Consider the following 23034-nt stretch of genomic DNA (forward strand, 5'->3'; position numbering starts at 1 on the left):
TAGCAGCATACCATATCCTGTATCCTGGCAAGCCTAGTTAAACTGCAGTAGAATTACTACTCGGCAAGTAATTTGCTGACCCATAAATTGAGAGCCAGGCAGGCCCTGCAAAGAATAAAGTGTATTGGAGCCTGATCCTGAGTTGGGAGTGAAGGAAATAGAGCAAGCAACTGTGCATCTTGGTAAAACAACGTTGCAGTGCCGCTAGGGCAGATTTAAAGAGTGCAGAGATTTATACATGAGCGATATGTGATCAAACTCAAATCTAAACTCCAGTGTAAAAATAAAGCTGTCCTAAATTTGTAGGTTACAGGCAGAAGCAGCCAGTACTGACTCTGCGTTGGGTGCTTTGTCCAGGTGCAGTTTCTTGCTCATTTTTGCATTACTCCCAACTCATGGGTATATTTACTAAAGGTCAAGTTTTTAGAACTAGAGATTTTGCCTGTAGCAACCAATCAGATTCTAGCTATTTTTTCCAGAAGGTGCTAGATCCATAAGTAGAATCTGATTGGTTGCTACGGGCAACATCTCCAGTTCTGAAAGCTTGCGCTTTAGTAAATATACCTCTCAGAGTCAGGCCCATTGTGTCCTTTAATCCGCTAGAGGTTACCAACCAATTTACCCAGTATCACACTAGGCTATTTCATCTTGAAATTAATATGTTATTGTGCAGCCTTCAGCAGAAACTATATGTTCTTTCTTGGCCGACTTACACCTTATATTTACTGCATCAAGTTTACAGTCTAAATTTAAATTTGCTTGGCAGACAGATTGCATTCCCTATTTTCGTATAAGCATTCCTTCCTCTATTGTGTTATCATTGAGATTCATCTTCACTAGTGGAGAAGCAACAGTTTCTATGTATTTAAAAACTGTGGACAGCACTTTGACGCCTTCACTCACATAAACAAGCGTCAAACTACCCAATGAATAAATGTAAAAATCAGTGTAGTAATAGAACATAGATACAGTATACTCCCCTCGACTGATGGGGGATCAATGTGTCGATGACTCCTTGTCGGCTGATGAGAATAAACAATCACCTTTTTGAAGTTGATGATAATGTGAAAGATATGGGTCACCTCCCTCTTTCATCTCACACAGGTGGTACCATAAAATAAAATATCCGTTAATGTGTAGAACTTAAGGACGAAGAGGCGTAATATGTACCTTAAATGTGCCCAATTGACCTAAGTAGTATTCACATAGAGGTTTTTTTTTATACTGTACCTTTTAAATATGACGCCAGGTCAAGAACATGCTCTACTCACAATGTTTATGGAGAGAACACATCTATTAAGGTATCTTTTATTCCCACCCGATGTAACTTGTCATTAGACTTTTTAGATTGGGCAGAACATACCCAGACTTACAAAGATAATGGGGATACGTGCACATAAAGGTATCTTTTATACACACAAGGTAGAGGGATTAGGCATACCCTACTGAGCACGAATAGGGCAATGGATTTTATCTGCTAAGGGGATGTCGTTCATATGGTCGACCACTGTTGATCGACAGTGACTAAGTCAACACCTAACATACTGTAGGTCGACCTGACCAAAAAATATTGGTGTCGTTTTCTTCGTAGAGTTACCGGGAACCCCATTTAGTGCACCATGTCCCCACGCATGGCTCGCTTCACTCAGGTTACCGTTCCCAATCGTAGTCAACGTGGATCGTAAAGTATGAAAAAGTTTTTAAAAAATGAAAAAAATTGTGAAAAACTCATGTCGACCTTTTGTCATGTTGACCTAATGCATGTCTACCAATAGCTGTCGACCTAGAGACCCGATACCCTGCTAAGGATAGCCTATGATAAATTTGACAACATTTATAATGTTATAATATTCATCATTGCCTATCCTTATCAGATAAAATCCATTGCCCTATTCGTGCTCTACCTTGACCAATGTATTTGAGGTGTAGAGCTGCCACTAGCATAGGAGGGATTTATTTTTGTTAGAACCAACTCCTAAATCTCATTCTGATCTTTAAATGGGATTGTATTCATTTCACCATCTATATAGTAATCATTCCACCATCTATATATGGGGGGTCTTCAGTATGCCGAATGTCGGGATCCCGGCGCACATTATACCGGCGCCGGAACCCGACACCCGGCATACCGCCAGCTATTCTCCCTCGTGGGGGTCCACGACCCCCCTGGAGGGAGAATAAAATAGTGTGGCACGCGTAGCGCGCCACCGTGCCCGCAAGGGGCTCCTTAGCGCTCGCCACGCTGTCGGTATGCTGGCGGTCGGGCTCCCGGCGCCGGTATTCTGGTCGCCGGGAGCCCGAACGCCGGCACACCGTACTACACCCCTATATATAATATGTCAGTGTTTAAGCCATTCTGAGAAGTAGATTAAACTATGGTACCGCCTTTACCTTATGCAAGAAATATTGCATAAAATGTTGCCTACGGAGTCCAAATTCTGCTGGTGCAAGTGTTCTGAAGTGGGACATAGTGTACCATCCTCACTGGCCGTGCAAAGTCATGCAATCTTTTTGGGCAGAGGCCTTTGTATTATTGAATCAGGGTTAGAACTATAATCCTTACCTTCCTCAAAGGTTGCAATATTGCATTTATATCCACCTCTGTTCCTTATGTACCAAATAGAGTTGCAACACATATTGGTTGCAGCACAGCTTTGTGCTACTGTTTGTATTCTCCTATTTTCAATCTCCTGCATGTTCTTTCCAAGTCTCATTTGGTATACTGTAGTTTATTCAGTAGAAATAGATTACGGTTTGAATTTGATCTTTCATGCAGCTACTGTAATGCATCCCACATACCCTTTGTGGGTAGTCTTCTACAGATGTGTTCTCATGCATCTAGTCTCAATACCCCATGTAGCGCAATATTCCTGGCATGAGTGAACCGCCAGCTCCTGTGCAACTCTGCTAATGTTGGGGGGGGGGGGGTTGGTTTTGTTTTGCTGAAAATGCGTTTAGGTGCAATGCGATGTGACTATGGGGTATGTGCAATTGCGGTCGAATTCCCGAAAATGTCGAAAAACGGGACATTTTCGCCAAAAAATAATAATTCGACAATGCAATTCAGTACTTTTCGTCAAAAAAAACGGACTTTCCAAATTCGACTTTTTGAAATTCGACATTTCTCAAATTCGACATTTCTGCAATGGTACAAATACGGCAATTCGACAAAAGTATATTCAATTGAAGTTTGTAAATTCGACAACAGTGCTTTTAGACAGTAAATTCATCATTTTCAATCCGCCACACTTTGCTGGCGGAATCAAATAAAAAATGTTAAAAACAATTTTATTTTATTTTTATTGGTAATAGCATATCTATTTATATTAGAAGGGATTAGGTACTTGGTTTTTCTATTTTGGAGGCACAAGTATTATTTATATATTTAAAAAAAAAAAAAAATATATATATATATATATTTTAAATGGAATGTTAAAAATCAGAAAAAAAATTGCGTGGGGTCCCCCCTCCTAAGCAAAACCAGCCTCGGGCTCTTCGAGCCGGTCCTGGTTCTAAAAATCCGGGGGAAAAACTGACAGGGGTTCCCCCGTATTTTTAAAACCAGCACCGGGCTCTGGTGCTGGTGCAAAAAATACGGGGGACAAAATGAGTAGGGGTCCCCCGTATTTTTTACACCAGCATCGGGCTCCACTAGCTGGACAGATAATGCCACAGCCGGGGGTCACTTTTATACAGCGCCCTGCGGCCGTGGCATTAAATATCCAACTAATCACCCCTGGCCGGGGTACCCTGGGGGAGTGGGGACCCCTTCAATCAAGGGGTCCCCCCAGCCACCCAAGGGCCAGGGGTGAAGCCCGAGGCTGTCCCCCCCCATCCAAGTGCTGCGGATGGGGGGCTGATAGCCTTGAGAAAATTGAAAGAATATTGTTTTTCCAGTAGTACTACAAGTCCCAGCAAGCCTCCCCCGCAAGCTGGTACTTGGAGAACCACAAGTACCAGCATGCGGGAGAAAAACGGGCCCGCTGGTACCTGTAGTTCTACTGGAAAAAAAATACCCAAATAAAAACAGGACACACACACCGTGAGAGTAAAACTTTATTTCACACATGTCGACACACACATACTTACCTATGTTCACACGCCGACCTCTGTTCACTTGTCCAAGTAGAATCCATGGTGTACCTGTGAATAAAATTATACTCACCTGATCCAGTGTCCTGTGGTCTTTTATTATAATCCACGTACTTGGCAAAAAAAAAAAAAAAAAACGAACACCCGGACCAGGCGGACTGAAAGGGGTCCCATGTTTACACATGGGACCCCTTTTCCTGAATGCAGAGACCCCCCCGTGACTGCTGTCACAGAAAGGTCTCTTCAGCCAATCAGGAAGCGCCACTTCGTGGCACTCTCCTGATTGGCTGTATGCGCGTCTGCTGGCAGACAGCGCATCGCACAGCTCCCTCCATTAGTTTTAATGGTGGGAACTTTGCGGTCAGCGGTGGGGTTACCCGCGGTCAGCCGCTGACCGCGGGTGACCTCACCGCTGACCGCAAAGTTCCCACCATTGAATATAATGGAGAGGCTTTGCGATGCGCTGTCTAACAGCTCAGACGCGCATAGCCAATCAGCAGAGTGCCACGACGTTGTGCTCGCTGATTGGCTGAAGGGACCTTTCTGTGACAGGAGTCACGTGGGGTCCCGGCATTCGTGGAAAGGGGTCCCATGTGTAAACATGAAACCCCTTTCAGTCCGCCTGGTCCGGGTGTTCGTTTTTTTTTTTTTTTTTTTTTTGCCAAGTACGTGGATTATAATAAAAGACCACAGGACACTGGATCAGGTGAGTATAATTTTATTCACAGGTACACCGTGGATTCTACTTGGACAAGTGAACAGAGGTCAGCGTGTGAACATAGGTAAGTATGTGTGTGTCGACATGTGTGAAATAAAGTTTTACTCTCACGGTGTGTGTGTCCTGTTTTTATTTGGGTATTTTTTTTCCAGTAGAACTACAGGTACCAGCGGGCCCCGTTTTTCTCCCGCATGCTAGTACTTGTGGTTCTCCAAGTACCAGCTTGTGGGGGAGGCTTGCTGGGACTTGTAGTACTACTGGAAAAAACAATATTCTTTAAATTTTCTCAAGGCTATCAGCCCCCCATCCGCAGCCCTTGGATGGGTGAGACAGCCTCGGGCTTCAACCCTGGCCCTTCGGTGGCTTGGGGGGGGAACCCCTTGACTGAAGGGGTCCCCACTCCCCTAGGGTACCCCGGCCAGGGGTGACTAGTTGGATATTTAATGCCACGGCTGCAGGGCGCTGTATAAAAGTGACCCCCGGCTGTGGCATTATCTGTCCAGCTAGTGGAGCCCGATGCTGGTGTAAAAAATACGGGGGACCCCTACTCTTTTTGTCCCCCGTATTTTTTGCACCAGCACCAGGCGCAGAGCCCGGTGCTGGTTTTAAAAATACGGGGGATCCCCTGTCAGTTTTTCCCCCGGATTTTTAGAACCAGGACCGGCTCGAAGAGCCGAGGCTAATTATGCTTTGGAGGGGGGACCCCACGCAATTTTTTTTCGGGTTTTTCCCCGTTTTTTAAAAATCTAATCAAAATCCGTCAAATAGGCCGTTTTTCGACAGCGGGACTGTCGAATCCGTTTTTTATTGAATATGTTGAATTCCGGCACCCACTTGCCGGAATTCGACGGTCGAATTAAAAAACGGGCGAAAAATTGCCGCGATTCGCCGGTAATTGCATATACCCCTATGACTCACCAGGAGACTCTGTTGATTAATTTGATATGTGACATTTGTATATCTGTGTGTGACTGGGTCTGTATATGAAGCATAAAGGAACTTGGCATGGAAAAAAGCAACGGCCGCTGCATCATAGCCCTTCATAAATAGATTCAAGACTCAGTCCCACACAAATATATAAGTGTTGCATATCAAATTAATCAGCATAGTCTCCTGATATATCCTAGTCGCATTACATTGTGAGAAAAATGACACTTCTAATTGGTGTTTTTGGACATTTCAGCCACACACATTGCTAATTGTTGCATAAAATCAAGCATGCAGTCATGCACTCTCCAGAGTTAAAAATTTGCATCAGAAAGGGTCATACTAAAGAGCTCAGTGACTTTCAACACTGTCCTAGGATGTCCCCTTTCTAACAAGTCAATTGAGTTTCTACCCTGTTTTAGCTACCCTGTTCAACTGCAAGTGCCGCTATTGTTAGCAGAAAAGTGTAAAAGCAACAACAGCCCAGCCGTGAAGCATTAGGTCACACAAGCTCTCAGAATGGGACAGGAAAGTGATGACGCTTGTAAAAAAATGTCTATCCACAGTTGCAACAGTTACTGAGAGCCAGACAACCTCTGGAAGCAACATCAGCCATACTATTAATTGTCGAAAACTTCATGTATTTGATTTCCATGGCTGCACAGTGCCAAGTGATGGCTGAAGTGGCGTTAAGCACACTGCCATAGAAACGCGTTGGCTGTAGTGACAATTCACGCTTTGTCATCAGCAGTGTAATGTATGACAGTGGGTTTGGCAATGCTAGGAAAACGCTTCCTGATTAATGTGTATTGCCAGCTGATTGGCGGAGGAATAATGGCCTGGGGTTGTTTTTCATGGTTCGGCATGTGCCCCTTAGATCCAGTGAAGAGAAATCTTAAGCTACAGCATTCTAGAGTTTGTGAATTGCCCTTCCATGTTTCAGCATGACAGTGCCCTTGAGCTCAAAGCGAGGGCCATCAGAAACAGGTTTGCGAAGTTCGGTGTGGAAAAACTTGACTAAACTCAACCACAATGATCACGCTTTCGGTGAATTGACCGTGAGCCAGGCCTTGTTGTCCAACATCAGTGTCTTACTCTGTTATCCAGCACTTTGTTTTAGTTTAGCAAGCGACACTGAAATATGCTCTTTTTACAGTTTATCCTGAAGACACAAAAAAGCCATAAAGATTTCTGCAAATACATGGATGACTCATCACGGTGAATTACGCCTGTTAGACAGTTATGAATAGTATTTGTTAATGGAAGAACTGAATATAAAATGTAGTGCAGAAAAGCTTTTACTCATAAGTCTGAACCAAATAAACTTTGCAAAATTAGATAAATTGATTCAATACAAAATGCTTTGAAGTGTACAATTGTCAAAATGACCCAACTTTCTGAATAAGTTCTACCTTTCCATAATTAGTACAAAGCAAATACGGTTAAACGGAGTGTACTACAGTCAGATCCCAGTGTTGAGTATACTACAGTCAGACCTGTATGTTTTGTAGACACTCATTGTGTCTGCACGGTTGTAATGTTGACATTCGCTGTGTAGAAATGATTGAACTGTCAACAGTGTGCATTAACTAAATGAACTAACGCTAACCATAACCCTAATGAAATTTTTGGCATTATGATAATCTCATCATTTTCTTTGTCGACATAATGTAAACCTTCTGTGGTTAACATTGTGACTGTAGACATTGACAGAATACTTCAGACCATAGTGCCATGTTCACACATGATAAACAGCAGAGTTATAAAGCAGATGGGCATCACAATAGCTTCTACATTCTAACATACTTTGGTGCCAGCACAAAGGGAAAAAAACAGTGGACGGCCGCCAGCTGTTGGCCTGAGGGTCATAGACAAGTAAGCGGCACAGGCTCCTGTAGCTTCTTACCTTAATGGGAGATATTGGTTTTGCCATTGCTTTGTTATATTTTTTCTGTGAGAGTTTAACACAGCCAATGATATGTGTGTAACCGTGTTATTTCATTGAGCTATAATCAGATGCATCAGAGACTCCATCTAATCCATATCCTACTCTAGTGACATCTATGTAATACACAGAGGGGGGTATTCAATTGTTTGAAAAGTCAGTTGGTTGTCTGTCCTTTCCTATCTAATAGAAAGGCAAAAACAGACACCCAACCGACTTTTCAAACAATTGAATTCCCCCCCCCCACAGTGTTCAAGTCACATATATGCAGTACAAAAAAATCATTCTGGTGTGTCCCTATATTAGGATTTTCCCTGTGAATGTAAATGTTTCCCAATGCCCCTGATATGTTTGGAAGTTTCCCAGTAATAACAGCAAATGTATGCTTGGTCTCTATTAAAAGCTATACTTTTCAGTTTTTTTAAATGTTTTACTCTTTATAAATATAAAGTTATTTTGACTTTTATTAAGAGCCTGACATACACCTTGTATTTGTCTGTCTTGGCCTAGACATACTACAGGTTGTAAATCTGGGCTCTATTCAAAAGAGAGCAATATTTAGTGTCCTATTTATAGCTTACTGTATGGCATTTCTCAACAAACACAGATCATGTCCTAGTTAGCAATATATAATGCTGACATTGTTTACAACCACTGTACAAAATGGTGTACATATTAAAAACTATATGTAGTTCTGAGCAGGGACATGCTGTGAGGTAAATAGCTGAGGAAGCACTGGCTAGTACCAGAGCCAAATTTACACACAATATATGAGTTCAAGGGTGCATGTGGGCTGCTACGGGGAGGAGGTAAGAGGGTCCCCCAGACGGGACCTGCCACTAAATCGCGTTCCTGATCGCAGTCTAGAGAGACGGACTGCGACGCTCGCAATGACACGGTCACCGAGCAGGGACCCCACTATATCCGCCAGTGCATAAGAGTACAGGGTGGGTGTACTAACGCCCCTATTGATAAGGTTCCGTAGTTCCGGTGGTGAGGTCCAGCATAGGGAAGTCGGCGCTTGACCTGTAGCCTCTCCCCGGCCCAGGGCGACATCTACTGCAGATTTTCACGCCCTGGAGCTCTTCAAACTCTCTCGCACTCCCTGACTGAGACGCTGGGCGGCTAGTCTCTGGGACTGCAGGACAAGGTCTCCCTTATAAAGCCGCCTGTATACAGCGCTGTGACATTACAAACACTTGAGTATTCTACATGTCTCTATACAGACAGCGTTAGTTAAGAAAAAGTGTGCCAAATACAGAATATATTGTATGCGTATTCTGATATACACCTACTGTCATATATTCGTTCAGTTCAGTTTTATTGTCATACTAATAATTATCTGCATTGCTGCTGCGACTGTGTGTGCCTGTATCTGCTGTGAGGTTTCACTTTCAGTGTTTCCCAGAGATCTATTACTATATTCTGTACCCTAAGGGACTAGGTGCGTCAGGGTCGTTTATATAGTGCGTCACAGTATTTACCTATTCAGTGTATTCTACTGTGGACTCGGTCACATAATACCGAATTTATTTGCAGGTGTTGTGTGCTGGGGACTCAGTCACATACTGTCGGATTTATTCACAGTTATTATACTCTGTCTGGCTTAATCGTACTAAACCAATCTCTGTTGCATTTGTGTACAATGTCTAACAGGAAGGGCAGTAAATCTGTGGACGCTTCTGCATCATGCAGAGTATGCGCCAAAGATTTACCAGAGGAGGAAGCTGTGTATGTTGGTCTGTGTACCATGTGTCATACACCCTCCAGTCAGTCCTCAAATCCTGTATCCAATCAGGAGCCACCCTGGGCCGCGTTCTCAAGCCTACTCGGTACTCTAGTGGAACGCCTAACGCCCCCTATGGGACCATCTGTTCCATTACAGTCTCAAATAGTCCCTATGTTTTTTTTTTTTAATTCAACTATTTTTATTAGATTTTTTATAGAAATATAAGTACAGGGAAGACGTTCATGATACAGACATACCAAAAACCGGAGAGAAACCGGTATAGTTACAATAATCCATCGTAAGGTGCTTTTAAGCCACATCAGTGAAACCACAGATACATTGTCGGTACTTGTAGGCTTGAGTAAGAGGTAAAGGATAAACAATCTTAACCTACATGAGGTCTAGGAAATGATGAAGACATTACCGACGTGCGTCTTAGCATAAGAAATCACCATATACCTAAGGCTAAGCATACAATTCTACCTGAGGATTCACAGGACATCAGTATACCCGAGAGGTCAATAAAGAAGACAGACAGGAGGGGGGGGGGGGGGGGGGAAGAAACAAATGGGGAAAACAATACAAGTATAATCATATCATGAATGTGTAGCGGCCAAAGAAGTCCTAAGTAAAAATATTAAAGAAGTAATTCAGGCATGGTTAGCTATTCTAACCAAAGAGAAGGTTCAATACCCATATGGCATCAGACTAAACATACAGCATGGGGTATTAAATTAATATAATTGCATGTCCTAAGAAAACAGCAGGGGGTCCCAAAGGAACAGTACATGGGCCTAGGTTGTCAAGAGGCCCTATCGATTTGTCTATATAGATACCACGTTGTGGTCTCAAAAAGTTTTTAGATGAACGACTGTACATCCGGGTCTAGAGTATCAATATACCACTCCCACTTCTTGGCAAACCGCCTGACCCCCAATTCAATATCAGGAAGAGTAGCACGCCTCTCAAAATAAATAATCCGGAGGGTCATGTGTTTCACAGCCATCAAAGAAGGGGTAGACGGTTTGATCCAATTATTAAGAATTTATTTCTTGGCAATTGTCAGGATAACAGAGAGTACCGGAACAATATCTCTATCTTCAGGCCCAAGAGACCACTCCCTAAAATCAAGTAGCAAACAAGCCCTCGGGCGTTTTATTAACCGTAAGTTAAATACTGTGTTGAGATAAGCGACCACCTTGTACCAAAACTTAGATATTTTCCGGCAAGACCACATATTGTGCTACAAGGTGGCACTCTGCGCAGTACATTTGATGCAACAGCCAGTGTCGTCTGGGACCATGTGTGCCCTCTGATTAGGCGCTATATATGCCCTTTGGAGCGTCTTCAAGTGAACCTCTTGCAAAGAGGCAGAGTATAAGAACCTAAAAGTGGGTAAAATGTTATCTAACAATTCAGCGCACGATCCCATATTGGGGATATCTCTGGACCATGAAGACAACGCGGAGTCCCAGAGCCAGTCTCTATATGAGACCCTAAAGGTGTTTCTGAAGTAACTAAGATGGTAAGGACAATCTTTAGTAAGCAACATTAAGGTGCGCAGCGGGTCTGTGGTAGCCTCAGAAATCATTGGGTGAGACTGGGATTGAGCAAAGTGTCTAGCCTGCAGGTACATAAAAAATTCCCGGTGGGAAATACCAAATTTTATCTGGATATCAGAGAAAGAAAGCACTTCGTTGCCTCCTGAGTCATATATGTCTCTAATAGCTGCTATCCCCTTTTCTCTCCAACTCAAAAAATGTGCGTTATCAAGGCCAGGAAGGAAACATGGGTTACCCCAAAACGTAGTGTGAAGAGAGCTGTCAGGTTTTCTCTGGGCTTTAGTGTGAGTGGCCTGCCATGCTCGATATGTATGCCAAAATAAAATATTATGTTTTATCTCAGATGGGAGACGGGAGTTTGGGGTGTGTAAGAGTGCAGCAGGTGAGAAAGGATGGAATACGGCCAGTTCAAGTGGCAAGTTCGTAAATACTGATCTGCCCCAAAGCCAGTCTGTGATATACCGGTACATCGCTGCTCTACTAAATAGAACAGGATCCGGGATTCCCATACCTCCCTCTTCACGTAATAGCTGTAACCTAGCGTAGGGGACTCTTGGTCGTTTACCTGCCCATAGAAATCTAGTGAAACACTGAAAAAGGACATCTTTCTCAACAAGGGCAATAGGGAGCATAAGAAGAAAATAAGCAATCTTGGGAAAAACAACAGATTTAATAACTTCTGCTCGACCCATAAGAGACAAGGGCAGAGACGCCCAGTCTGTAAGGATTTTAGACACCTTGGACAAAATAGGACCAAAATTAACCACATATAGATCCGGGAGGGAAGTAGGGATCTGAACCCCTAAATATCTGACTATCTCGAGCCACTGGGAATCGGGACAGGACCGGGTGTAATGGAAAGAGGGAAGAGTCTCCTGAAAGGAGGAGAAGCTCGGATTTAGATATATTAATTTTGTATCCCGCAAAGGAACCAAATTGTTCAATCAGGGAGACAATCGCAGGGATGGACGTATCAGGATGAGAAATAAATAGAAGCATGTCGTCAGCATACAGTGATAATTTTACCATTGTGTCCATTATTTTTATGCCTGTAAATCTGGGAGAATTTCCCAGGGAAACAGCTAGGGGTTCTAAAGCTAAGGCAAATAATAAAGGTGACAAGGGGCAGCCCTGACGTGTGCCACTCTGGATAAGAAAAGGGGATGAGAGGATACCATTCCCCAAAACTGGAGTGGAGGGAGATTCATATAATCGGGAAATAAGAGAGACAAAGTCCTCAGGTGCACCAAAGCGGTGGAGCGTTTCATACAGATGGTCCCAGGTGACCAGGTCGAACACCTTTTCGGCATCAAGTGACAATAATACATTAGTGTCAGTGGGTTTGGAAAGCTGAAAGGCCTGCATAACAGTCAAGACCTTACGGATATTGCTCACTGATTGCCGACCCCAGACAAATCCAGTCTGGTCTGTATGAACTATATCAGGGACTATGAATTTGAGTCTATTCGAGAGGATTTTAGTGAACAATTTATAATCCGTGTTTTGAAGGGAGATCGGACGATAAGAACTGGGAGACTCAGGATCCCGGCCAGGCTTCGGGATAACCTTTATGACTGCGGAATTAAAATATTGGGGCAAGGAAGCACCCTGCATAAAAGAATTAAATAAGACAGAAAGAGGTACGCACAGTCTAGTAGATAGAATTTTATAGTAGTCATTGGCAAAACCGTCAGGGCCCGGAGTCTTCCCAGTCTTCAGTCCAGCTATTGCTAAAGAAACTTCCTCAGTGGTGATAGGTGCAAGAAGAGAGGTACAGTGCGACTCTGACATTTGAGGCAGATCAGTAGAAGACCAAAAGCTAGACTTGTGGGTCTGGTTAATAACAGGACGTGCATAAAGAGTGGTATAAAAAGACTGTAGCACCTCAGCAATCTCGGCCGAGGTCCGTACTCTGTCCCCACCTTGGGTGAGCAGAGAGTGAATGACCACTTTAGGGTGTCTGCCTTTTAACAAACGGGATAACAGTTTGCCAGACTTATTGCCATATCTGTAAATGCCACAGTCTCTTGAAAATGAATATTTAGCTTCCATTTGAGAAAGGAGGGTATCAAACAGTGTTTTTTGTGTAAGGTACTGTTCCCTAGTAGAAGGGGAGGGGGAGGATTTAAATTCCTGAAAAGAGTGAGTAAGAGCCGCCTGGGCTTCCAAATATTGTGAGTTTAAATCTAAATCCCTTTTTTTACTATAGGACATAATGTGCCCCCGAATAACTGATTTTGATGCCTGCCAGAAAAGAGCAGGATCCTCGCTCAGAGTTTCTCCATTATGCATATGATAATCCAGCCACGCTGCATCTAATGAGGAGCGGAATTTCAGAGAGCCACTTAAATGAGAGAGGAAGTGCCAGGAGCGAAAAGGGGATTTTTCTGAGAGGAGCATCAATTTCATCCAGCATAAAGCATGGTCCGAAATACAGATATCCTCAATTTTAGAGTCAGACACTTTTGAGAAAAAGGAGTCAGATAACAGCAGATAATCAATCCTCGAGAACGTGTGGTGCGCAGCTGAGAGGCATGTAAATTCCCTTTCTAATGGGTAGCATGCGCGTCACACATCCACTAAGGACAACTGCGAGCAAATATAGGGGATACCAATACGTGGTAACGAGGGGGGAGCGCGAGGGGGAGGGGATTTATCCAAGGTCGGAGAAGAATATAAATTAAAATCTCCACCCAAGATTATAGGAATTTCAGAGTAGCTTAGTAGCTTAGTGACCATGTTCGTATAAAATTGCTTAGAGTACTGATTGGGAGCATAAATATTACAAAGTAGGAACCTGGATGCATACAATGTGACATCTGCCAGTACATACCGACCCTGAGTGTCATCTAAAATCGCATGGACGGAGATAGGGACCGTGTGCCGTGCTAAAATAATCACTCCCCTAGCCTTAGAAGAGAAGGAGGAAGAGGCTACCACAGACCAACCCACAGTGTTCAGTTTTACCACCTCATTTGGCATAAGGTGAGATTCCTGAATGAAAACAACATCCATCCCCACCTTCCGAAGATAGAGCAAAATTTTTCTGCGTTTAGCTGGGGAGTTGATCCCTCCCACATTCCACGTGCCGACACTCAAACTAGCCATGCATCAAATGAAGTGGGAAAACCTGAATACCTGCGCAGTAATCATGATATCTACAGCCGCCGAAAAACGGATACAAATCATACCGGGGTGGACACATAAGGAGGAGAAGGGGAGGGGGAGAAGAAAAGAGGGACAGAAACATAGAAAACACACAAAATATAACATTAACATTGTGAAAGAAAGTCCTGCTAAGGACAATCATAACTTCAGAAAACGAGAACAACCGGTTCAAGCAAGCACAGAGGCCGTCATGGACCGCCAATGAGCCAGCCAGAATAATGAAAACCTGAGGAAAAAATGAGGGAGGGGGCGCCCTTACCCACCCTCGGCAACATAATATATGAAAATATACATAGGAAAAATAACAAGAAAATATCAGAGCACACAGAGCATGTTACAGAAAAAGAAAAACGCAGCCTGTCACATAAGAAGAAGGGGGAGATATCTCCGCTAAGCATATATAACCATTCTAGAAAGTTTACATAGCCACAAAAAGACAACAGATGAATAAGAAAAATCTAAAACCTAAAACAAGGCAAAAAGGTTCAGCCCGCTGTATAAGACCAAAGTCTCTTTTGGGGGAAAAAACACCTGCAGCAGATTCTACAGCAATAATTAAATTGGCAGACATAACCGGAAACAGAGAAGTCCAGGAGCAATACTCAGCCAGGGTGTCATCCGCCTGAGAGGAGTCGTCATCTGCCTTGGATGCCTCAGAAACATAAGCCTCTGCATCTGCAAGATTTGTAAAGTCCCGGAAAGAATTTCCATCAAACAGGCGTAGTCTTGCAGGGAAGAGCAGAGCAAATTTTTTATTCGCCTTTACCAAACGGGAGCAAAGGGGGGTAAATTCCCGACGTGCCCGGGATACCTCCGCGGAGTAGTCCTGGAAAATGGCCAAACGAGCTCCCTCCCATTGTAAATTCCTATGCCTCCTGGATGCCGTCCATATTGCCTCCTTATGGAGAAAGTTCAGACATTTAAATATAACCACACGTGGTCTGCTATTGGGTGAAGAACGTGGGGGACCCAGTCTGTGGGCTCTCTCAATAACTAAGCCAGAGCATTCATCTTGGATATGCAACAAATCAAGGAGGGACGTTTGTAAGGAAAAAAAAAAGAGTCAAATCAGGACCTTTCAGTGACTCAGGAAGCCCCAGCACCCGAAGATTCGATCTCCTCGATCTATTTTCAAGATCGTCAACCTTGTTCAGCAGCTGGAAGTGAGATATCTGGAGCTCATCATATCTGTGCTTAAGATCCCCAACATCCTGAAAAGTCTCCCCCAGCCTTTGTTCATTTGTAAGAACAGTCTTAGATAACTGCTTGATTTGGGATTTTAGATCTTTTACTGCCTGCTGCATTTTAGCAGCATGTGCATCCATGATAGGCTCCATGGCATCCCTAACAGCTCTCACTACATCAGCATAAGTCACTGGAGAGGCAGGGGAACAGTCAGGCTCACCTGAGGGAGAAATGTGTTTTGCAGAAGCCTGTTTAATGCTGCCAGCAGCCTGCAGACTCGTTTGTGAGCTAGGTGCGGCGGCCATCTTGGATTCCCCCGGCCGTTTTTCAGACCTCGATCTCTGGGCTTTAGGGGGCATGGGGGAGGACAGAAACCTTTCCATCCAATCCCCAGCACTTTCCCACAGGTAGTGTGCGCCAGGTGCGGAGAAAAGCCGCGAGCGGGAGGCGCTGTGTGCTCCGGTTACCGAGGGTGCAGGAGAGCTGCAGCAATCAGCTTCTCCTCACATGGGCGCCGGAACCGGAAGTCTAGTCCCTATGGTTAATCCACCTTGGGCGGAAAACTTTTCTAACCAGTTGCAGCAGTTGACTCGTTCCTTGGTCAGACAAAAATCTACCTCCGGTCACTCCCGTGTCGCTGGGTGATCTAAGCGGACTGCTTCCTCCTCACAATCCACAAATCTCTCAGATGTTTCATCTGAAGAGGAGGGGGAACATATTGTCCTGTCAGACACTGAATCAGGCATTTCTGACGAGGATTCTATAATGCAAATTGACGTCCTTGCTCTAGTGGTTGCTATTAAGCAAATCCTACAAATCACTGATGATGAGGAACCCACTACTGTCACCAAGACAACTATAATTTTTAAACGGCAGAAGGTGACTAAAAATCTGTTACCCCATTCTGACCATTTGGTTGACATCAGGCAGGAGGAACTCTGGTCTAATCCAGGGATTAAATTCCCTCTCTCTAAATGGGCCTTAGCTCGTTACTCTCTCCCTGCAGAGTTATGTAACAAGTGGGAAAATACACTGCCGGTGGATTCTCATGTCACCCGCCTAGTGGTGTCATCAACTCTGCCTGTCACCACTGTCACTTCACTGAAAAAACCGCTAGATAAGCGTGTGGCGGTATGCCGGAAATCTATTCACTCCCTGACAAGTGCTGTACATAGACCCACTATTGCTGCCTCCTGGGCTGCTAAAAGTATGGAAGCATGGGTTCAGGCATTAGAGGAAGAGCTGCCCGAGGATATATCTGACAATGCCAGACAATACCTGTCTCACATCACCACCGCTTCTGATTATATTCAATAGGTGTCCTCTGAGGTGGGTGTGTTGGCGGCCAAGGTGTCGACTACGTCTGTCCTGCCTCGCCGTATTCTGTGGTTGAGGTCATGGAAGGTGGACCTGGATGCCAAAAAGACCTTGGAGATACTCCCTTTTAAGAGAGACATAATGTTTGGGGAAGACCTAAATAAAATTGTGTCTGAACTGGTGGCTGCGAAAACTGCCTTTCTCCCAAATACTAATCCTTCTGCACAGAAGGCAAAGGGTACCACTTTTCGTTCCTTTTGACCTCAAGGGAAAGCAAAAGGTCAGGCATACCCGAGACAATATCGTGCTTCCAAAACCACTAAGCCCAAGACAAAGCAGTCCTGGGTGGCCCATCAGCCTGCTTCTAAACAAGACAAGCCTGCCGCATGACGGGCCTCCCCCTGGGGGACCCCATGGTGGGAGGTCGACTTCTGCAGTTCACCCAGGTCTGGTTGAAGACCACTTCAGATGCATGGGTGTGAGAAGTTGTCTCTCACATGTAATCAGTCTCTTTCAATAGACGCCCCCCTCACCAGTTTTGCACCACAGTCATCCCTTCGGATCCACTAAAGGTGCAAGCTATGCACCAGGTTGTGAGTTCTCTTCTGGATAGAGGAGTGGTAGTGTTGGTACCTCTGTCCCAAAGTGGCAGTGGTTACTACTCGACCCTGTTTCTAGTCCCGAAACCCAATGGGTCCTTCCGGCCTTTACTCAACCTCAAATCACTAAACAAGTTTGTGACCGTGTCCAAGTTCCGTATGGAGACGCTTTGCTCAATTGTACTGGCGATGAAACCCGGAGACTATATGGTATCCCTGGATATTCAGGATGCATACCTGCATATACCTATTGCTAAGTCACGTCAGCAGTATCTGCGGTTTGTTATAGGCAACCTTCACTATCAGTTCCAGGCTCTGCCATTTGGACTGGCTATGGCTCCTCGGATCTTCACCAAGGTCATGGCCATAATGACGGCACATCTCCATCGCCAGGGAGTCAGGATCCTGCTGTATCTGGACGAATTGCTGATCCTGGAAAACTCCCACGGTGTCCTCCTCAGTCATCTACAACTGACGGTAACCTTCCTACAAGCCCACTGGTGGCTCATCAATTTGAAGAAATCCTTGCTGGTCCCAGCTCAGAGCATGGTGCACCTGGGGGCACCTCCTGTACACATACAGTCAACGTCTGTTCCTGTCTCCAGAGAAAGTCCTGAAGCTTCAGGACGGGATGAGATGCTTCCTTTGTCACCCCAGAGTGTCGATACACTCGGCGATGCAAGTACTTGGCCTGATGGTGTCGGCATTCGACAAGGTAGAGTACGCTCAATTTCATTCCATCCTCTGCAGAGGTTAATTCTTTCCAAGTGGAACGGCCTACCTCACTGGATCAAATCTCACATGATTACTTTGACTCCAGAGGTTTGTCAATCGCTGACCTGGTGGCTACAAGACCAACAACTGAGGGTCGTCCCTTCTGGATCCCCGACTGGGTCCTGCTGACAGATGCCAGTCTGCGGGATGGGGTGCAGTGTTGGAGCAACACTCTTTCCAGGGTCGTTGGACCAAGGAGGAGTCTCTCCTTCCAATAAACATTCTGAAGCTGCTGGCAGTGTTCAATGCACTAACTCTCGCCCTGCCTCTGGTACAGAACTGGCCTGTTCAAGTACAGTCAGACAACGCCACCACAGTGGCATACATCAATCATCAAGGCGGCACTCAAACCCACATGACAATGTTGGAAGTGTCAAAAATCCTTCAATGGGCGGAACGCCATCTGCCAGCAATATCAGCAGTGTTCATTTCGGGCGTCCTAAACTGGGAAATGGACTTCCTCAGTCGTCAGGACATACACGCTGGAGAGTGGAGTCTTCATCCAGAAGTCTTTCAACTCCTAGTGGACATGTGGGGCCTACCAGATGTAGACCTGATGGTGTCTTGACACTATCACAAAGTTCTGGTCTTCGGATCAAGTACCAGGGATCCTCAAGCAGCGTTTGTGGACGCACAAGCCATTCCATGGAACTTTTGGCTGCCTTACATGTTCCCTCCAGTGTCACTCCTGCCCAGGGTCCTGTGGAAGTTCAAGCAAGAAGGAGGAATACTACTGCTAGTCGCTCTGGCGTGGCCCAGTCGGCATTGGTTTTCAGACCTGCAGGGTCTATCGACAGAGCGTCCTCTTCTACTTCCTCAGCGACCAGATCTCCTCGTACAGGGCCCTTGTCTCTATCCAGACATGCCCATGCTGGCTTTGACGGCGTAGCTCTTTAAGCATCACTCCTGAGGGCCAAAGGATTCTCTGAGGCGATCATCCAAATTATGTTGAAAGCCCGCAAATCGGCATCTACCCGGATCTATTACAGGTTCTGGAATTCTTACTTCTCCTGGTGTGCTGATAAGACCTATGATGTGTACAGATTCAAAACATCCAGAATCCTGGCTTTCCTGCAACAAGTCCTGGACTTAGGCCTTCGTCTGGCCTCCCTCAAGGTTCACATATCTGCCTTGTCTGTGTGGTTTCAGAGAAAAATTGCGTTTATACCTGACGTTCATACATTCACTCAGGGTGTGTTAAGGATTCAGCCTCCCTATGTCCCTCTGATGGCTCCATGGGATCGGTCTGTTGTCCTGAATGCCATGCAAGAGTTTCCATTTGAACCTCTTGAGTCCGTGGACCTTAAATGGCTCACAGCCAAGGTCCTGTTTAACATAGTAACATAGTAATATAGTTAATAAGGTTGAAAAGAGGCAAAATGCCCATCGGGTTCAACCTGTATTCTGTATTAAGCAGTGCACATTATAATGCACCAGCTGAAAATAATGGTTTCGTACCTATTGACAACTATATTTCGTATTACTCCCATATACATGATGTCAATATATTAAATGCTATAGCCTTGGATACCTTTTTCAGCTAGAAAACTGTCCAATCCGTTTTTAAATGCATTTAAAGAGTCTGCCATTGTTATCTTCTCCGGCAGGGAGTTCCAAATCCTTATTGCCCTTACGGTGAAGAACCCTTTCCTACGTTTTGTACATTTTGTTTCTATTGGCTATTGCCTCTGCTAGAAGGTTGTCGGACCTAGGCGCTTTGTTCTGTCGTCCACCCTTTCTAATATTACATCATGACTGGGCAGTTCTTAGAACTCGCCCAGGTTATTTACCTAAGGTGGTGTCATCTTTTCACCTTAATTAAGAGATTGTGGTCCCGGCCTTTATCTCTTCGGACTTGTACCCCAAAGAGCGGTCTTTGGATGTCGTAAGGGCTCTCCGTATATATGTGGAGAGGACTTCCTCGATCAAGAGGTCAGATACCCTTTTTGTACTGTTTGTTTTCCACAAACGTGGCTGGCCTGCACGAATAAGCAAACCTTGGCCAGATGGATTAGAATGGTGACTGCACAAGCTTATGCGCAGGCTGAACTCCCAGCTCCTGCTGCTGTTAAAGCCCATTCTACTCGGTCTGTTGGACCTTCTTGGGCGGCCCGCCGTGGTGCATCCGCAGAACAATTGTGCAAGGCAGCTACGTGATTCACAGTGAACACGTACATTAGGTTCTATGCTTTTCATACTTCTGCCTCCCAGGATGCTTCCTTTGGATGCCGGGTTCTCATACCTGCTAAGGCGCGTCCCCTCCCTTGAGGAACTGCTTTAGGACATCCCCAATGTTTTCCTGTGGAACACATTGTAGCCCGCTGCAGAAAAGGAGAGTTATGGTAGACTTACCATTGTTAACTCACTTTCTGCGAGGTACACTGGGTTCCACAGGGCACCCACCCTGACGCACCTAGCTTCTACGGGTTTGTATGGCATTAGCCGCTGGTCCCTGTCGTGAGAATGTGGTTCTATGTGACTAACATCTGCCTTCTCTCTTATCTGCTACATTGGACTGGTTAACGAAACTGAGCTAACAGTGCCTGGAGGCGGGGTTACAGAGGAGGCCCCAGTGCATCCTGGGACAGCCTAAAGCTTTAGCCTGTTGGTGCCTCTGGATCAAGATCTTCTCTACACCCCAATGTTTTCCTGTGGAACCCTCTGTACCTTGCAGAAAAAGAGTGAACAATGGTAAGTGTACCATAACTCTCCTTTTTTTTCAGTGCACGCTTCTTTTCGACGATATAAGCCCTATTTACCTCCAACTCTGCTTCAGACAAATGTCTGTAAACCTGCTATCATCTAATGAAAAGGAGCTAATTACATACAGGAGTACTAATCTTTGTTATGTGGTCATAATCTTTTTGACAGACAAAATAGTAAATAACATGTAAATCCTTTTGTGTATTGTATATCACAGTGCAATCAGAGTGCACAAAATATCTGAGACCATGTGAATGATACGTCTAAAGCAGTTTGTAAAATGAGTGTATTTTATTTTTATTTGTTTTTCATCTGTAAATATAAACGAACAATTAAAGCTGCATTATTCCTGCTGCCTTTGTAAAAGCCTAATTGTAGTGTCCTGTCATTAGCGCACACATACTTGAGGACAAATAATCTATGTTACTGTGACCCTTCCTCTCTGTCAGCAGCGCTGTAGGCAATATGTAAATGAGTTGTGTGCAAAAGTTTCTGTAAAATTAATCTCATGACCATTCCAAGCCATTGGGGGCCATTTACAAAGCAGAAAATAAAATGATTTCCTTGAAGCACTTTCCTTTCATTTGTCTACTTGTACATACAGTGCATGGATATACTCTGGCAAATAAGCCTTTTGCTTTAGACTTGTAGGAATACAGAATTTTACCTACTGACCTGGAAAACATGAACTGTTGGGGGTTCTGTGGACCGAGTTTGAGAGCCACTGGACTAAGGGGATTAAAACCTCAAATAATAAAGCATATCCTGTTAATTTCACTTTGTAGGTATTCATACTTAGGGGTATATTCAATTGATGTTGGATCCTCTCCGAAGGAGTGGATCCGACACGGCACTATTCAATGCCGGCCGTTTCCGGCTAGCATTCCGACAAATGCAGATTCAACTTGATTACAAGTCGAATCTGCATCAGCGACTGTCAAAAACAGCTGCATCTTCAACAAAAACGCTCGGTTCGGTGAGTAACTCGCCGATCCACATGTTTTCCGACAAGTTTATTGGTTCTTTTATTGTAATATCCATTCGAGTGACACATCCATGTATAGGACAGTTTACCATACAATTACTGCATTCTCCCCACTTCATAGCAAATAGCAATCTTTACCTAATCTAGCAAGTGGCCATTACCTACATAACTGGCAAACATTCACCATTAGCTCGCCTACCAAGTCTTTCCATTTGCATATACAGTATTACTGGATGATCTTTTTTGTAAACTAGAGATAAGGGTTTTTACTATGTAGTTAGAGCGTGCAGAGGACGTTTCAGTGACAGACATATTGGCCTTATTCCCAGTCGCATATAATGACCCGTATCCAGTTATCCGCTGTAATTTACTGCAGCTAATTGATGTACCAGGGGCCATTCAATTAGCCTCAATACATGGCACTTATTGAAGATTGCTTCAGGTGCCTCTGGAACGCAAATAATAATCCCTGATAAGTAGCCCACAGAGCCGCAATAACACATGGGTCCGTATACTTATCCTGATCCCATGTGTAATCTCACAATAGCAGAACTGTTAACTCCTGGACAAAACAGGCTTTAATTGAATAGCCCGACCAGGTCCATCTGTCAAATATCTCGCTATCAGCCTGTTTTTTAACTGGGCTAGTTGAATACCAGCCAAAGTATTTCAAGCCACTTCCAGCAATCATAAGTCCAATGTGAACATATAAAAGAAAAAAAGCGGGGGGGGGGGGGGGGGAAAGGAAAATAGAATGATACAAATCACTTTATTGCAAATATAGCATGTACTGTAATACAAACCAGTGAACATATATTCACTTGGCTGAACCAAATCACAATTACACGTTTTACCTTCCACTTGATCAATCTCTTACGTCAGTAGTGTGGCCACACTTAAATCTCTAATAGATAGTGGCTCCCAAATGAATAAGAGATATACTATTTTGTGGTAAAATAACCTAAATAAAATAAATTAACTGATTAAAAACAGATGAGTAATCTGTATAGGGAAATGTCAGCTGTTCATCTTGGTCTCAAACAGAGAAGATTAACTGTGGTATATAAAGTATCCAAGTACAGTAGTTGTAAAAACATATGTAGCCAGTAATTTGCTGCCCTAGGCTGATTGGCAGCTTTTAACTTTGTGAGAGCTGTGGACAAAGTTATGTAGTAATAATGGAAACACATTTATTTTCCACCCGAAGTTAAATTGCTGTCTTCACCATGACTCCTCTGTATCAATAGACATAGCACCAATGTATACTAGTGGGGCAATTGAGAAAAGCAAAAATGTCTCTTCTCGGGCTGAAGAATTGAGAAATAATGAG

The 23034-nt window shown here is 44.3% G+C and overlaps 1 protein-coding gene across 4 annotated transcripts in view; it reads left to right on the forward strand.

The window, feature by feature from the left end:
• Window positions 1-23034, forward strand: part of KIF16B (kinesin family member 16B) — a 717875-nt gene that overhangs the window by 358949 nt on the left and 335892 nt on the right. The gene's annotated exons all lie outside the window — the stretch shown is intronic.

The sequence above is a fragment of the Pseudophryne corroboree genome, chromosome 4 (assembly GCF_028390025.1).
Source record: "Pseudophryne corroboree isolate aPseCor3 chromosome 4, aPseCor3.hap2, whole genome shotgun sequence".
Classification (NCBI taxonomy): Eukaryota; Metazoa; Chordata; class Amphibia; order Anura; family Myobatrachidae; genus Pseudophryne; species Pseudophryne corroboree.